Below are 14,768 nucleotides of genomic sequence, written 5' to 3' on the forward strand. Positions count from 1 at the left end.
AGGTAGCTCTGTTGGTTAGAGTGTCATCCCATCTCAGTACACCAAGGTTGCAGGTTCAGTCCCCAGTTAGGGCACATATGAGAATCAACCAATGAATGCATAAATAAGTGGAATAACAAATCAGTGTTTTATTTCTCTTTCTTTCCGCCTCTCTCACCTTTCGTCTCCCTCTCTCTCTGTAACAAATAATAAAACAAATAATAAAATTTAAAAAAATAAAAGAATTATAGGCAATGGCATTATGAGCCATTTTATTTAAAAATTTTTTTTTCCTGTTTTAAACAGATTTCTAATAGTACTATATTTTTTTCTCTGATATTTTGTTTTGTAAGTTTTCAGGTCCACCGAAAAGTTGCAAGAATAGTACAATAGATATGTGTATGGTCTTCACCTAGATTCACCAATGAGTAACAGCCTGCATATTTGCTTCTTGATTCTGTCACTCTCTCCATATATGTTCACATACAATTTTTCTCCTGATTCATTTAGAAAAAAGTAGACCTCAGGACACTTTACCCCTAAACACTTAAGCGTGCATCACTTGTGAACCAGGATGTGCTCCTACTTAACATACCACCATTATCACATCCTAGGAATTTGGTGCTGATGCAATACCATTATCTACTGCGCAGTCCATTTTAAGTCTCCCTAATTGTCCTAAACATGTTTTTTGCAGACTTTTAAAAATCTGGGCTCTAATAAACATGTATTTGGTTATTATGCTAATGTTATTTCAGCTTGATTATCAGCAATTGACCTATCTTTGTTAGAACCTATTGTTATAATACACACATGTGTATATGTGCTATACTGATAGATATCCCCCAGACAATCTTAGAGTTCTTGAAACTTGACAAGGGGGACTAGGAAGTCTGCTCTCTTTACAGAATCTGTGGTTTGAACAGTTAAGAGACCTTTCCAGTGTCCCAGCGTTGTGGTTTGCATATGTGTTCTGAATTTCTTCCATTTATGAAATCTGACACCTCCAAGTCTGGACATTTTAAACTGTTCTGCTAAATTCTTTTAAGTATGCAGGGCTCAAATGTACCGTTGCCTGGAGTGTTAGAGGTCATTTGACATAAAACAGAGAAAAACCAGTAGTATCTGCTACAAAGCTCAAGATCTCCTCCTCCCCTTCCTCCTTTTAGTGCGGGGTCACTGGCTTCCTTAGCTGTGGACACCCTCAGAAGGGCTGAGGGCAGCTGTGGAGCCACTGAGGACCAAAGCCCAGCTGGGGAGGAGGGAAGTCCTGGAGAGGGAGGAGGAGGGATGTGAGAAGCGAACCGGAGGTGGAAGGGAGAGAGCAGAGGGAGCGGTGCCACCTTGGCCAGTGCAGTTCCGCCCTGTGGAGTCAGGCCACCTAGTTGGCTCTAGGGCTTGTTAGCTGAGGGCCTGTCCGGCAAGCCTCCCTTGGGCAAGCAGTGTTGGGAACGAGTCCTGGATTAGAATTAGTCAGACTGGCTTTAAGTCCAGTTGTGAGACTGGCTCTTCTCTTCCCTGAATCTCTCCTCCACCCATAGGGTTGTATGTAGTGAAAGTCCAAGAAGAGAATTGGGGCAAGTGCCTTGAAATTACAGAGGAAGGAGGTGGCCTTGCCCTCAGGACTATCTGTTGCGGTGTTGGTAAGGTTATCACATCTGGACATGTCAGACACGGGTGCAAGACGGGCTTGCTCTGGGGTGGGCACACATCAGATAGGGAGGGCAGGGGTCCGGAAAAATGGTATTCCCAAGGACGGAGGTTGCAGTGTGGGCCCCCAGGGAGGTCTTCCTAGAGGAGGCCCAGGAGGCCAAGCACCAGTCTTACTGGAGTGGCAGGAGTGGAGAAGAAGGGATCAGGTGGCTGAAAAAAGGAGGGGCTGCCCTGGACAGTAGTGCTCCTTGCCCTAAAGGGGATTCCTGAAAATACAACGGCAGTGCGAGGGCTGCTTGAGCGCTGCGTGTTTGGAGGAAAGGGCTCCTTGGGATTCTGAGTTGTTCCTCCTACGCCATCTCAAAAAAATAAACATAAAGCTTTATTCTTTGCTAACAATAAAGCATGCACATTTCATGTAGAAAATTTAATTAATAAAGAAGGAAAAAGAAAAGCGTACAATATCCCAGAGGCAACCATATTAATATTGTGCTGGGGGAAAATGGAGCTTTTATTGTATGCCAAGCATTGTGCCAAATGTTATCTCACTTGAGGCTCACAAAAACCTTGGGAGGCGTGTACTTTATTACCTGTTTTAGCTATGAGGAGAGTGAGGCACAGAAAGGTTCAGGAAGGTGCCCTACTCACACAGAACATGCATGAGCTGGGCTTCCCGGCAGGCAGGCCGGCCGGCTTCAGAGCCCACACTGGTAACCCCTCCAGGATACTGACCGCCCCTGCAGATCCCTGACAGTTTTTGTGTGTGCGCACTGGTCCTTATACATACATTGGCTAGGATTCAGATTTTAAGTCAGTGGCAGAGGCTCTTAACCAGCAGGCAGTGGCTACAGTAGACACGGAAGTTTGCACCGTCTTCCACCCCACAGCTCCCTGTGTGAAAGCCTTCGGGCAGTGTGGCCTGGGGTTTAGAAACAGAGGTTTGTGTACTTGCTGTGATTGCTGAGGGATAGAGGTCACCCATCTGTGGGAAGGTCCCAAGATGGTTACGTTAGGAAGAGGAGAGAGTGGGGAGTGGAGGAGGGGATGTCCAGCTTAAGTCCAGGGAACAGGTGGGGTCTAAAACTGCCTTCCTCTTCCTCCCATCTGCTGTCAATAATGTTTACTCAAAGAAAATTGGAAAACCCGGCAATAGTGTCTTTGTTGACTTCTAGGCTATAAGGTGTGGTTATTTTTTACTTGGCTATCTGAGCTTCCTTGGACTTCTGTCCTTCTGCCCCAAGGCATGGGCCCATCCACAACTGGTGCTTCCCTGTGGCATCCAGGGATTGGTTATAGGCTTGGCAGATCACAGCCAGGAATTGCTGCCCAGAGGGACATGGGATTGGCAGGTGTTTCTGTCTGGGGGGACAGGCACTCCTGGAACCCTTCCCTCTCCCTCCAGCCCCATGGCCTGCGTCGATTGTTAGAGCAGGAGTGAGCACCAGGGTGTCCAGGGGCACTGCAGGCACTGGCGTGGCATCTGGGGCCTTGTTTTCCCATCTGTACAGTGGGGCTGCTGGTGTCCCTTCTCCCTACTTACCAGGGAGCTGGTGGATGAGGAAGAGGCGGTGTTACTGGGGAGTTCAGTTCCACTCGTGTTGTCCTCGGGGCACGTGCATATTCCTCTTATCCCTCCTTGCTCTGATGCTGGCAGGTAGGCAAGATGAGGTTCATTTATCCTCCAGTTGAGAACAGAAGAAATTGGGGTTTAGAGAGAGCTCATGTGGTGACAGTGGCCCGCATGCCAGTGTTAGAGGCACGGCCAGAGGCCAGGCCGTGCCCTACCCTGCAGCTTACTGGTCTTGTCATTCTGAGGTTTGTGTTCCTTCCCCCAGTCATCCCGCACCTGCTGCATTCAGTCTAAGAAGAGAGCAAAAACAAAAACAAAAACAAAAGAAGAAGAGAGCAAGAAGCAGGTGACACAGGAACCTGGGGCTCCAGAGTCAGCTTTGCCTCTGAGTCTGTGGCTTTGGGATGCTTCTGTGGGCCACTTGTTTGTTCAACAGTTGTTTATTGAGCACCTGTGGTGCATGACCCTGTGAGAGATGCTTGAGCTGCAGAAATCAAAGAGGTGACACTCCAGTGTCAAAAACTCACATTTTGGTGGGGGCATCATCTTGTAAAACAGTCAGTGCTCTTACAGTGCACAGTGTAGCATCCAAATGGAACATGGTGGGGCTTGAGGAGCCCAAAGGTTGGCAATCTTGACCTGCTGGAATCTCAGTTTCCCCATCTGTCAGTGGGTGCATGGGATCGCTTTGATTTCGGGGGTCCCTCTGTCTTTTACATTCTGTGACTCTTCATGAAGACAGTGTTAGGTTGAGGGTTAAACACACCTGGAGTCAACCAAGATTTTATGTTGAAAGTGCTTCCAAGTCAGATGGAGAGAGAGCAGTCTACTGTGCTCTATATATTTATCTCTTCACAAACAATTACTTCTGCAGTGGGCCAAATACATTTGTTTTGCATGGCCAGGGAGTGTTTTTCATGCAAGTTGGTTTGGCTTATGGCTGTGAGCCGGTGCCAGGAGGTTGCTTATGGGTCACGGGGTAGGGAGGGATTGAGGGCGTATTTCAGATGTGCTGCTGCGGGTCTGAGCCAGGGTTGAGTCTGATCCCGTTAGCAGGGTGTCCCAGGGAAGCGGCTGCCATCCCTAGTTCTTAAGGCTATGTCTGGCCTGTGGACGTGTCTGTCCTCCTGAGTTTGGGCCTTGTGGCCACTGCAGGTGTGGACTGTGAGAGCAGAGTGAGGTAGTCACTGTGAGCCCGAGTCGCTTGAGCCGGGCTGCAGGTAGGGTCAGGGCTGGGACCAGGTCTCACGGAGGGGCAGGGTGTGGGAAAGGCTGGCCCCTGATGGTCCTCGCTTTCCAGGCCTCAAGCCAGGAGACTTGATCGAGGTTGTTTAGCCAGCAAGTGGCAGAGCTGGGATTACTCCTGAGTCGGTGTTCCTGTATTCTAAAGCTCTGCAGAGAGTGGGCTTTACAGCAACCAGTGTGTCATTAAGTTGAAGCACTGGAGGACCTGCATTTTAATTAGTGCCCAACAGCCTTTTTCTTGGTGCCCTGGGGAATGAATGATGTGTAGTGGGGACCAGAGGGGGATGTGGGTATAGGGAATGACTTGAGGTGAATTGCTGCTCTCTGTTCTGCTCTGGGTCTGTGCATTTATGTAGGAGGGAGGGAGAAAGGTGGGTGGCTGGAGGTGGCAGGGACCTTTATTAACTGCTCACATAGAGCAGAGACACCTGGACCTTCACCTCCTTTTCTCCTGCTTTGAATCCGTACTATGTAACAGGCTGTGTGCTGTGCGCTGTGGGGAATGCAGAGATAAACCAAAGCCTCTTCCTTGAGAAGTCCTCAGCAGAACTGAATATGGAATATGTGTTTGACTGCCACATTCTCTCCTAATAGTAGGTTTTAGTGGCTGTGCTTATGGGATAGAGTAAAATTGCCATGATCTGAGGGGGGAGGGTCTGTTCATGCCCTCCCCCTGTATGAAATGGCTGAACAGGGAAAAACAAAACAAAACAAACAAAAAAACCAAAAAGGAATATGTGGCCCACTGCAAAGGGAAAATGTGGGGCCCCTTGCTCATAAATCATTAAGAATTTTGAGGTGGTAACAATGGAATGTGAAGCCAGGTGTGGGGCCTTGTGAGACTGCACAGCTTGTGTGTCCAGGATGCCTGGTCCCATCTCGTAGGTGAAGCCAGGCCTGGTAGACATTGGTTAGAACCATAGGGAAGAACAGGCAGGGCGATAGTAACAGATCACTTCCAGGTGGAAGGATCTGGGATGCTACTTAGAGAGCCTCCATTTAACGCTGGGCCTGGAGGGATGGGTAGGACCTCGGTAGAAGTGGCGGTGATGGTGGAGGTGGGAACAAGCGAGCATGGGCAGGGAGTGTGGAACACATGGCACTTTGACCTGGCCAGAGGCCTGCGTGGGGATAGGAAGGACACGGAGGGTGCAGACAGGCTGGGCCCAGCCCCGGGGTCATAAAGACCCTCACGTGCCCGCCTAAAGGTAGGCTTTACTGCGTAACCAGGGACTTTTGGGCACTTGGGGATGGTATGAAGCTAGGCTCTGGGGGGGCACTCTTGGGAGGTGGGGCTCAGTGACAATCTGGTAGCTGGAAGGACTGATGTTGAGATACTTGACATTTGTTATTCACTTAATCTGCTGAGCCGTTGTAGATGAGGAGATGGAGGTGGAGAGAGGTGTTCTGTACTATGCCCACGGTAGTAGGTGGCTGAGCCCATAGCCGAGAGACTGAGCAGAATTGGGAGGTGGATGAAACAGTTGAGCTGTGAGAGATCTTACTGGGATGGTTGCCATAGAGAGAAGTGACAAGTATGAGAAGGTGTGGATGTAGGTTAGGTGGACACAGGCATCTGAGTGGGTTGCATAGTCAAGAGTTCCCACAGCTGAAGACGTCCTGCGGCCTGGGGGTGGCCGTCCTGCTGCAGCGCAGAGACAGCCGTGGTGGGGCACCCGCCTTGCCTTTCTCACCAGTAAACCCTGCCAGTTGTTAGCTCTTGGTGTTTTTTTTTTTTTTACCTTAATCTATTTCTACCTTTCCCCTCTTTCCCACCATCACCCTTTGGGCATGTAAAGGCAGGAGTCTGTTCTCCAGACCTTTTATTTTTTCCTTTTTGCAACTCTTGGTTCTTTAACTCCCACATTTGTTGTGGTTTTATGCTGGATGTGGTGCTTCAGGCATGGTTAGAACAGCTGGGAGAGATGGAACTGACTGCATGCATGTCTCAGCGGATGTCCTTGGGTTTTAGATATTTCTGTGCTTTGAAGATGGTCCTTACCTTTGGCCCACCCCCGCCAGTAGTGCCCCTCCCCATCATATGTCCACGGAGCCATGTCCCCACACATTCCTTCCTCGGAGGATTAGTTCCCATACTCTGTACCCCAAGACCTGGCCAGGTTACTCATGTGACAAGTTCCAGACTCATTCACGTGGACTGCCTTTCTTCTCCTGTCCCCAAGTGTCAGAGGATACAATACTTAGTGTAAAGGGTTGAAATAGCCAGCAAATGGCCCTGCCTGACCCCTTTCTGGGTCTGAAAGGTGAATCCTACACAGTCTCCCAGCCTGGCAGGTGACCTGCGGAGCTTAGTAACTCGACACTGCTTTGCTAATTGTCTGCTGAGGTCACAGATAGCCCTTGTCACTGGCCATCCACCGGGACCACAGTCCCCCAACTGGGCTAACTGGTTGAGCCACTGTTCTGGGCACTCATGGGAAACAAGTGGCCTTTGTGGTGAGCCGGAGGACAGAGTGGCCGTCAGCATGGGCGAGGTGGCTGCACAGACAGGGCCTCCAGGCTGGACAGAGCCCAGGGAGCTGAAGCTGGGAGGCCCACAGCAGCCCCCACTTTTTGTGGTGCTGTGGGGCACAGAGTTGCAGGGACTGCACCGCTCCCCTTTTGGTTGCTATATAAGACAGTGTTTCCTACTGTTTTTACAGTGCCTGTGTCAAGAAGCTTCGCTGGTGCCCTGCTTGGCCTAGGCCTGGGAGGTTCCAGTGGACTGTGGCACTTCTGCAGGGCCGGTGTTTTACCACGTCTCCCTGAGATGCAAAACTAAGGGACAGTGACACTTCAGGAGATGTGAATGTTTCTGTTTTGGCAATTCTTCCTTAGATATCTTGAGGGAATCTTTGCAGCACTCCCCCAAAACACAAACCCCAAATGTACGTCATAAAAGACCACACAACTTAAAGGAACTGGGTAAATATTAGGTGACTTGGTTTAATTAAGTTTAACACATGAAACTTAAGAAGGTAACTTAGTAGCAGGGGCTGAGATGGTCCTAAGTGTCTTTGACTCAGATTTTTATTTGCTTGACACACTTTAATGGTGTAAAGGGGTATTTGAGACCATTTTAAGAGGCTCCAGTGAATGATCTTGAAAAAGTGACTGGCCCTTTAAAATGATTGAAGAAAAATTGGTATCATTAACTAGAACTATGTTTAACAGCTTTGCCTGGTGAATATTAGTAGTACTTTTAGCCCTCTCATCTAATCCTTTCATACGGGAATTCTTTCCTCTGTTATCATAGTTTTGTTGCTTGTACCCCCTACCCCCCTGCAACAGTTTTTGGCAACTCTTGGTTCTTTTTGACCTCCCACATTTGCTGTGGGTTTATACTAAGTATGGTGGTTCAGGCATGGGTAGAACTGCTGCGAGAGATGGATCTGGGGGCACGCATATTCTTTCATACCATTTCCTTCTCCAGGACCTTGCAGGTCATCTGGAGGGAAGGTGTGCTAACTCAGCCTGCGGCGGCGTCTGTGCAGGAGCTGCAGAAGGTGGGAGCAATCTCTTCCTACGTGGGCCCTTTTGAGGTCATTTCTCTGAGATTGGCCCTGCAGGGTGCAATAGAGAGGCTCCTGCTGCATTTTGCCTCCTAGGTATTCAGTCCCTAACCTTTGTATTTGCTCTGTTCTCTGGTGCTCCCTATGGCCCTCCCCACCCACGTCTCTCATCTTTGATGTAGTGGCTGTGGACTAAAAGCTCAAAATGAAAGAACAAGTTGTAGACTCAGAATGTTTGCCCCCAAGGAAAGCGCATGTTTGCACAAAATCCTGTCTGACAGTTTCCATTTAAACAAGGAAGTTGGGGGCCCAGCAGGGCCTAGGAAATATGAAAATTGGTGCTTTGTTGGGCTGCAGGCTCATGGTAGCTCTGTGTCTGAGTCTGTCTGTCAATAGAGATCTGAATTTTCAGATGAAAATCACTGAGTAGCCATGAGTGACTCTCTCCCCTGCCGCTGCAAACGTGCCTGCTGCATGTCACTTCAGAGTCTGCTCATCTGTCTCCCAAGGTCTCCTCTTGGATTTTCTGAAATGTGATGAAATGGAATGTGCTTTTAAAAATTATATATTTTCTGGAGATAGCCTGACTGGGATCGTTGGCCACCACGGCCTTATTTCTGTCCCCATAAGTCTCTTATCTCATAACAGGTGATGAGCCCCTCTTAAGAGCTGCTTGTATTTTTTTTTTTTAAATCTTAATAGTCTTTCCAAATACATTCCCTCAATCGCTTATTTATTTGCACACAGGCTGAAGATTTGATAGAATTCTTTAACCGTGTTAACTTTTCTTAAGAATAATTCTTTTTCATAATTATCAAAGTAGTATTCATTTAAAAAAAAAAAAGAAAGGAAAAGATTACAGAACTATACATGATAGAAATCCTGAGTTCTCTTAAGTATCTGCCAGGGGCCTGAGGCTAGGGAAGAAGGCACAGTGGTCATGGGGAGGCGGGGCCATCCTGGGGCTCACACTGTGGCTGCTGAGGGGGTAAGGGATGGGCAAGGTTTGGCTTCAAGGCAGCTCAGAAGTAGTTAAAGGTGCAGGGTACATCTGATTTCAAGTCTCGCTGATTGATGTAGGGCAAGTTCCTTAACCTGTCTGAACTTCAGGATCATTGTAAATTGGGTCTAATAGCAGTACCTCTTTCCTGAAGGTTGAGAGTTTTAAGTAAGATAATATGTTCATTTGATGATTTTTCAAGGGCTGCATAGAGCCTAGCTCTCTAGCAACTGTATTAGAGTGATAAGGATGCTGCAACAAAGTACCGCGCACTGGGTGGGGGTACAGGGTGGAGGTGGGGGCTCTCAGACAGCAGCCATTTACTGTCTCTCAGTCCTGGCGGCTAAAAGTCAGAGGTCAAGATGTCATCAGGGGGGGTTTCTTCAGAGGCCTCCCTCCTTCACTTGTAGATGGTTGTCGTTTCTCTGTGTCCTCACATGGTCTTTCCTCTGCGTCCACACATTTTTATATGTCTGAATTTCCTCTTCTCGTAAGGATCACGGCCAACCCTACTGACCTCGTATTAACTTAATCAACTCTTTTAAGACCCTCTCTCCAAAATAATCACATGCTGAAGTACTGGGAGTTAGGACTTCAACATAGGAATTTTGGAGGGGACACAATTCAGCGCTTCACAGAAATTATTTCTAGTATGCATGGTTCTGTAGTGGTGAGGGGTGCCTTTCGTACTCTCTCCAGCTCGTGGTGTGGCTTGCTCAGTTGTGCCTCCCCTAGACACCTGCAGAATGTCAGGGCTGGGCTGTATAGGCGTCCCCTTAATCTTGGAGGAAGCTGAAGTGTAACTGGAAAACATGGAGCCAACATCTACTCTTCAGGCTTTAACTAAGTTGGGTGTGGGGATAGCCAGCACAATGGTGCAGGCTTGGGGTTTCCCATCCACTGGGAGGAGATGGAGCATATTTGCTGTAGGACTCCTGCAGATGGCAAGAGGACCAGGAATTAGGAGGAAACTGGGACCTTTTGGGGTCTGGAGTGATTTCATTTGCTCCACTCTGTGGTTGTGGATGTGAATTTTGGTATTTTATCCTTGCACAAAATAATAAAATATTTTTCTCCTGTTACTTAAGATCAACTCTCTCTCCTCAGGGCTGCCTCTGGGTGAAAGATACCTACTCCCCTTTGTACATTTAAAATACTTCGCTTATTTCTTCCCCTATTTCTTGGAGTTGACTTGGGGCAATTCGAAGACATTATATTGACCAGATTTTGCCTATGGCGGGGGAGCTCTTTTCTCTGCATTAGAGGAAGGAATGACCAATGAGCTTGTTTTCTGAGCATTGTCATATAATTGTTTATGCACTCAGCTAAAGATAAATGTGAGCAGTGGATTTGCTGAAATACTAGGTGTGGAAGTGGAGCATCATAGAAAACTTCGTTACCTGTTTTAGCAAGAAGGATGCTCAAGGTCTTTCACCTTTATTTGGTGAGGGGTGAGGGCGGCTGCAAAAGGAATATTCACTGCCTGAGTGCATTGGTTCAGTGGGTCTTTAGCCCAGAGTCTTGTTTAGAAACTCCTCAACCTGTTCTGGGTGTGACGAAGGTGAACATTTGATACCTAAGAGGATTTCTGCAGGTGAGGACATGCAACTCTCTTCTTTGTAAAACACATGTAGAATGGACTCTTTCCACCCACTTCTGAAGGTCACCTTTTCAAAAGCCACACAAAATGCTGTGTAAATAAGGGGTGAACCCTCCTAGATCGTGTCGCCTTATGCAAGAGCAAGGTCTGTAAAGCATCCTGTAGCTCATCTTATATGAGAAAATCATCTGCTTTGATCTGGGCTTTCCACAGACCCCTGCAAGGACCAGACCCTTTACACTCTGTTTCTCAGGGCCTCAAAAGAATAGACGGGAAGAGAAGAGATCATCATCCTTTTATTTTTTTCTTGAGGGCCCTTTCAGACCTGGAATCATGTAAAGAATGTCGAGAAGCAGATTGGATTTTGGAATTAATTCTAGTCATTAATTCATTATGGTAAACTTGCTAAGAACTCACCACCATGAAGTAGTGTTTCTGTGGGGGGACCACCCTTAGAAACCCCCCTACGAGGAGTTATGCACCCCTCCGTCCTGCCCTTGGCAGTCACCACTCATCCATCCATCCATCCATCCATCCATCCATCCATCCATCCAGGGGACCACATCTTAAAGAGCCAGGTGTGGCGCACATTCTTTTAGCACTGTACTTACTACTTCTGTCAGTTATGAAGTATGGTGGTCTTTTAATGATGAATCTCTCACCTTTTCTGGTCTAATCCAAGCCGTTCAATGCTGATGGAGAAACCAAAGCTTATCAATTGCTTTATGTTGACCAAATCAACTGTTTCTTTCCATTCTGTGTCCTACCCTAGCATTTGGTGTGGCAGACCGGGCCTTCCAACCACTCTCTATTCCCATTGCCTTCTAGAAGATTTCATTCTCTCATTCCTCCTGTCCCCCTGAGTGGTCTTTCTGTGTCTATTATTTGTCTTTCCCAGAAATTCTTCTTCCTTCTCTGTCCTCACAGGTCACATGTCCCAGGATTTTGTCATGTATATGCCTAGAACAATACTTTCTTCATGGGTGCTGTTCAGAAGTCCTAGCTCTGGCCCTCCCCCTTCCCTCAGTTTTTTCTTACCAAAGGGCTTCAGATTACCATTTAGTGGCCCTGGGCTTGTCACTCACATCCTCCAGACTGTGTGGGGTGACTTGCAGGTGGACCGCGTAGCCCGAAACTTTCTCCCTAGCTCCAAGACCATCAGCAGGCCGTGTGCACAGGGATTTTCTTCAGCAAGTTCAACCTGAGTGTTTTTTGTTGTTTTTTCCTTTTGTGTCTGGTTTATCTCATTTAAACTGAGTTTTAATCTCATTATCCCTCTCAACTAGTCTTCTTAAGTTCTCTTCCTCTGTTTGCTGTAATACCTTCCCAGATACCCTAACTGAAACCCCCAGCGTCTTCCTCCACTCCTCCCACCCGTGGTCCCCTTATCCCATCCTCCTCACCTCTGCACAGTCTTTTGAGTCCCCTCCCACCCTTCGCTCCTTAACCAGTGCTTCAGGTGAGCTCTTGCAGGAGTATCCTAATTGTTTTCTTTACTTGCAGACTTTCCTCTTTCCATCTTTCCTGTTCATAGTTGCTGTGACTGTTTCCTGAAGTTCATCCCTGCTCTCTTTAGTCCTGTGCTTAAAACCCTGGGCCTTCCTGAGTCCCAGGGCTGAGGACCTGGAGCTTTTACTTCTAGGGACCAAAGTCATTACAGGTTTGTGTGAAGTGAGACGGGGTTTGGAGTGCCCCGAAAGGTCCAGAGATTTTGGATAATAACTCTAATGGAGAGGGTGGGAGTTAAAGTCCTTCTCCCCCCCCCCCATTGTTGGATTTTTGAGTGCCAATCTTCTTCTTCTTTTTTTTTTTTTGGTGGTAAGATACACATAACATAACATTTACCATCTTTACCATTTTTAAATATATAGTTCAGTGGTATTAAATACTTGCATAATGTGCTACCATCACCACTATCCATCTCCAGAACTCTTTTCATCTTGCGAAACAAACTGTATCCATTAAACTATAACTCCCCATCTCCCTCTCCCCGCCCAGCCTCTGGCAGCCACCATTCATTCTACTCTCTGTATCTATGATTTTGACTACTCCAAGTACTTCATATAAATGGAGTCAAACAGTATCTTTTTGTGACTGATTTATTTTACTTAGTATAATGTTCAAAATGTATCCATGTTGTAGAATATGTCCAAATTTCCTACATTGTTAAGGCTGACTAGTATTCCATTGTATGTATAAAACCACATTTTGCTTATCCATTCATCTGTCAGTGTGAACTTGTGTTGCTTACACATTTTGGGTATTGTGAATAATGCTGCTGTGAACATTGTTATAGGAATGTCTGTTTAAGACACCACTTTTAATTTTGGGGGGTAAATCCCCAGAAGTAGATTTATTGGATTATATGGTAATACTATTTTTAATTTTTTGAGAAACCATCACATTAGTTTTCAGAGTGGCTATTCTGTTTTACATTCTTACCAATAGTGCACAAGAGTTTGAATTTCTTCATATAATCACCACCTTTTTTTTTTTTTTTTGATAGTCATTCTAAGAAGCGTGAGGTAGTATCTCATTGTGGTTTTGATTTCCATTTACCTAATGACTAGTGATGTTGAGCATCTTTTCATGTGCTTATTGGCTGTTTGTATATCTTCTCTGGGGAAATAAATATAATTTATTCAAGTCATTTGCCTATATTTGAATCAGGTTTGTTTTTCTATTGTTGAGTTTTAGGAGTTCTTTCTATATTCTGATATTAACCCCTTATCAATTTGTGATTTAAATATTTTTTCCTATTCTGTGTATTGCCTTCTTACTGTTGATGGTGTCTTTTGAAGCCCAAATTTAAAAATTTTAATGAAGCCCAATATGTGTATCTTTTCTTTTGTTGTCTGTGCCTTTGGTGTCAAACCCAAGAAATCATTGCTAAGTGAAACGCATGAAGCTTTTGCCCTGTATTTTCTTCTGAGAGTTTTATAGTTTTAGCTCTTATCTTTGAGACTTTGATTCACTTTGGGTTAATTTTGGACACATATCGGTCGATTAAGTGTCCAAATTCCTTCTTTTGCATGTAGATATCCAGTTTTCCCAGCATCATTTCTTAAAAAGACTTCTTTCCTCATTGAATGGTCTTAGAACTTTACAAAAATCATTTGACCATCTACGCAAACACTTATTTCTGGTCTCTTTATTCTGTTTCATTGGTTGCTATGTCTGTCTTTATATCATAGTGTTTTGATTACTGTAGCTTTGTAGTCAGTTTTGAAATTGAGAGTAATTGACTTTAATTCTTCTTACACAAATTGTTTTGGCTCTTTGAGATTCCTTGGGCTTCCCTATTAAAATTAGGATGGGTTTTTCTATTACTGCAAAATATGTCATTGGAATCTTGATAGGGATTGCATTGAGTCTGTAGATCACTTTGTGTAATATGGGAATCTTAACAAAGTCCTTGCTTTTTTATTCATTTCCTTGTATTTGTTGTTTCTGTTTGTGTTTTGAATAAGAATAGAAAAAAAGGAGGTAGAATTTCTGGGAGAGAAGAGGCTAGCAGTAAAGAGTGGAGGAATGAAGGACACCAGGAAAGATTAACAATGGAGTCAGGGACGGTGAGACTTGGGTCTCCTGAGCATGTTAGAACATGTTTGTGAGCAGTTACTTTACAGGTAAAAAGCACATTCAACATCTGTTATTTTATGTGCTTGGCACAACAGTCTGTGGACTACAGATAAATACTTTTTATAGCCCTAGTGTACAGATGTGGAAACTGAGGCTCAGAAAAATTAATTGCCCCTGGCCACCTGTTAACAGTTGGCTAAATCCAGGGAGAGCCCAGATTCATCCAGCTCCTGGCCCTGTGCCCTGTGCAGATCACTTTGTCCCTTCCGCCCCTGTGTCAGGGGTCTTCTTGGTGTATTCAAACTCAGCAGCAATATTGTGGGGACAGGGGCAGGGGGAAGCAAGCACTTCTCCATGACCTCAGAGCCCTGGAGACCCAGGCTGAGTTGCCTTGGCGATCAGTACTTTTCAAGGCACCACACAAAGCAGATGAGGGGCATGGCGTTGCTGCTGCTGGAGGAAGAGGGAGCAGAAACAGCTTGTTGCTGATGAAGACAAGACCTTCCTTTGCAGTTCCCCTCTTTGGCCTTTGTGGACTAATTGTCCCTGACCTGTACAGCCCATGTTGTCATCTTGTACATTTTCAAGCTTATGCCATGAGACTTGGGCTGTTCCTGAGCCGTCATT

The 14,768-nt window shown here is 46.1% G+C and overlaps 1 protein-coding gene and 1 non-coding gene across 2 annotated transcripts in view; both read left to right on the plus strand.

Moving 5' to 3' along the window:
• DLG5 (discs large MAGUK scaffold protein 5) overlaps positions 1-14,768 on the plus strand; it is a 125,850-nt gene that overhangs the window by 21,355 nt on the left and 89,727 nt on the right. The window lies entirely within an intron of this gene.
• On the plus strand, positions 5,008-5,147 carry LOC129070068 (small nucleolar RNA SNORA29). The gene has a single exon (XR_008529083.1). It is a non-coding gene; the product is annotated as a small nucleolar RNA SNORA29 (small nucleolar RNA).

The sequence above is a fragment of the Pteronotus mesoamericanus genome, unplaced genomic scaffold (genome assembly GCF_021234165.1).
Source record: "Pteronotus mesoamericanus isolate MK-2021 breed Mesoamerican mustached bat unplaced genomic scaffold, CSHL_Meso_final contig_24, whole genome shotgun sequence".
Taxonomy (NCBI): Eukaryota; Metazoa; Chordata; class Mammalia; order Chiroptera; family Mormoopidae; genus Pteronotus; species Pteronotus mesoamericanus.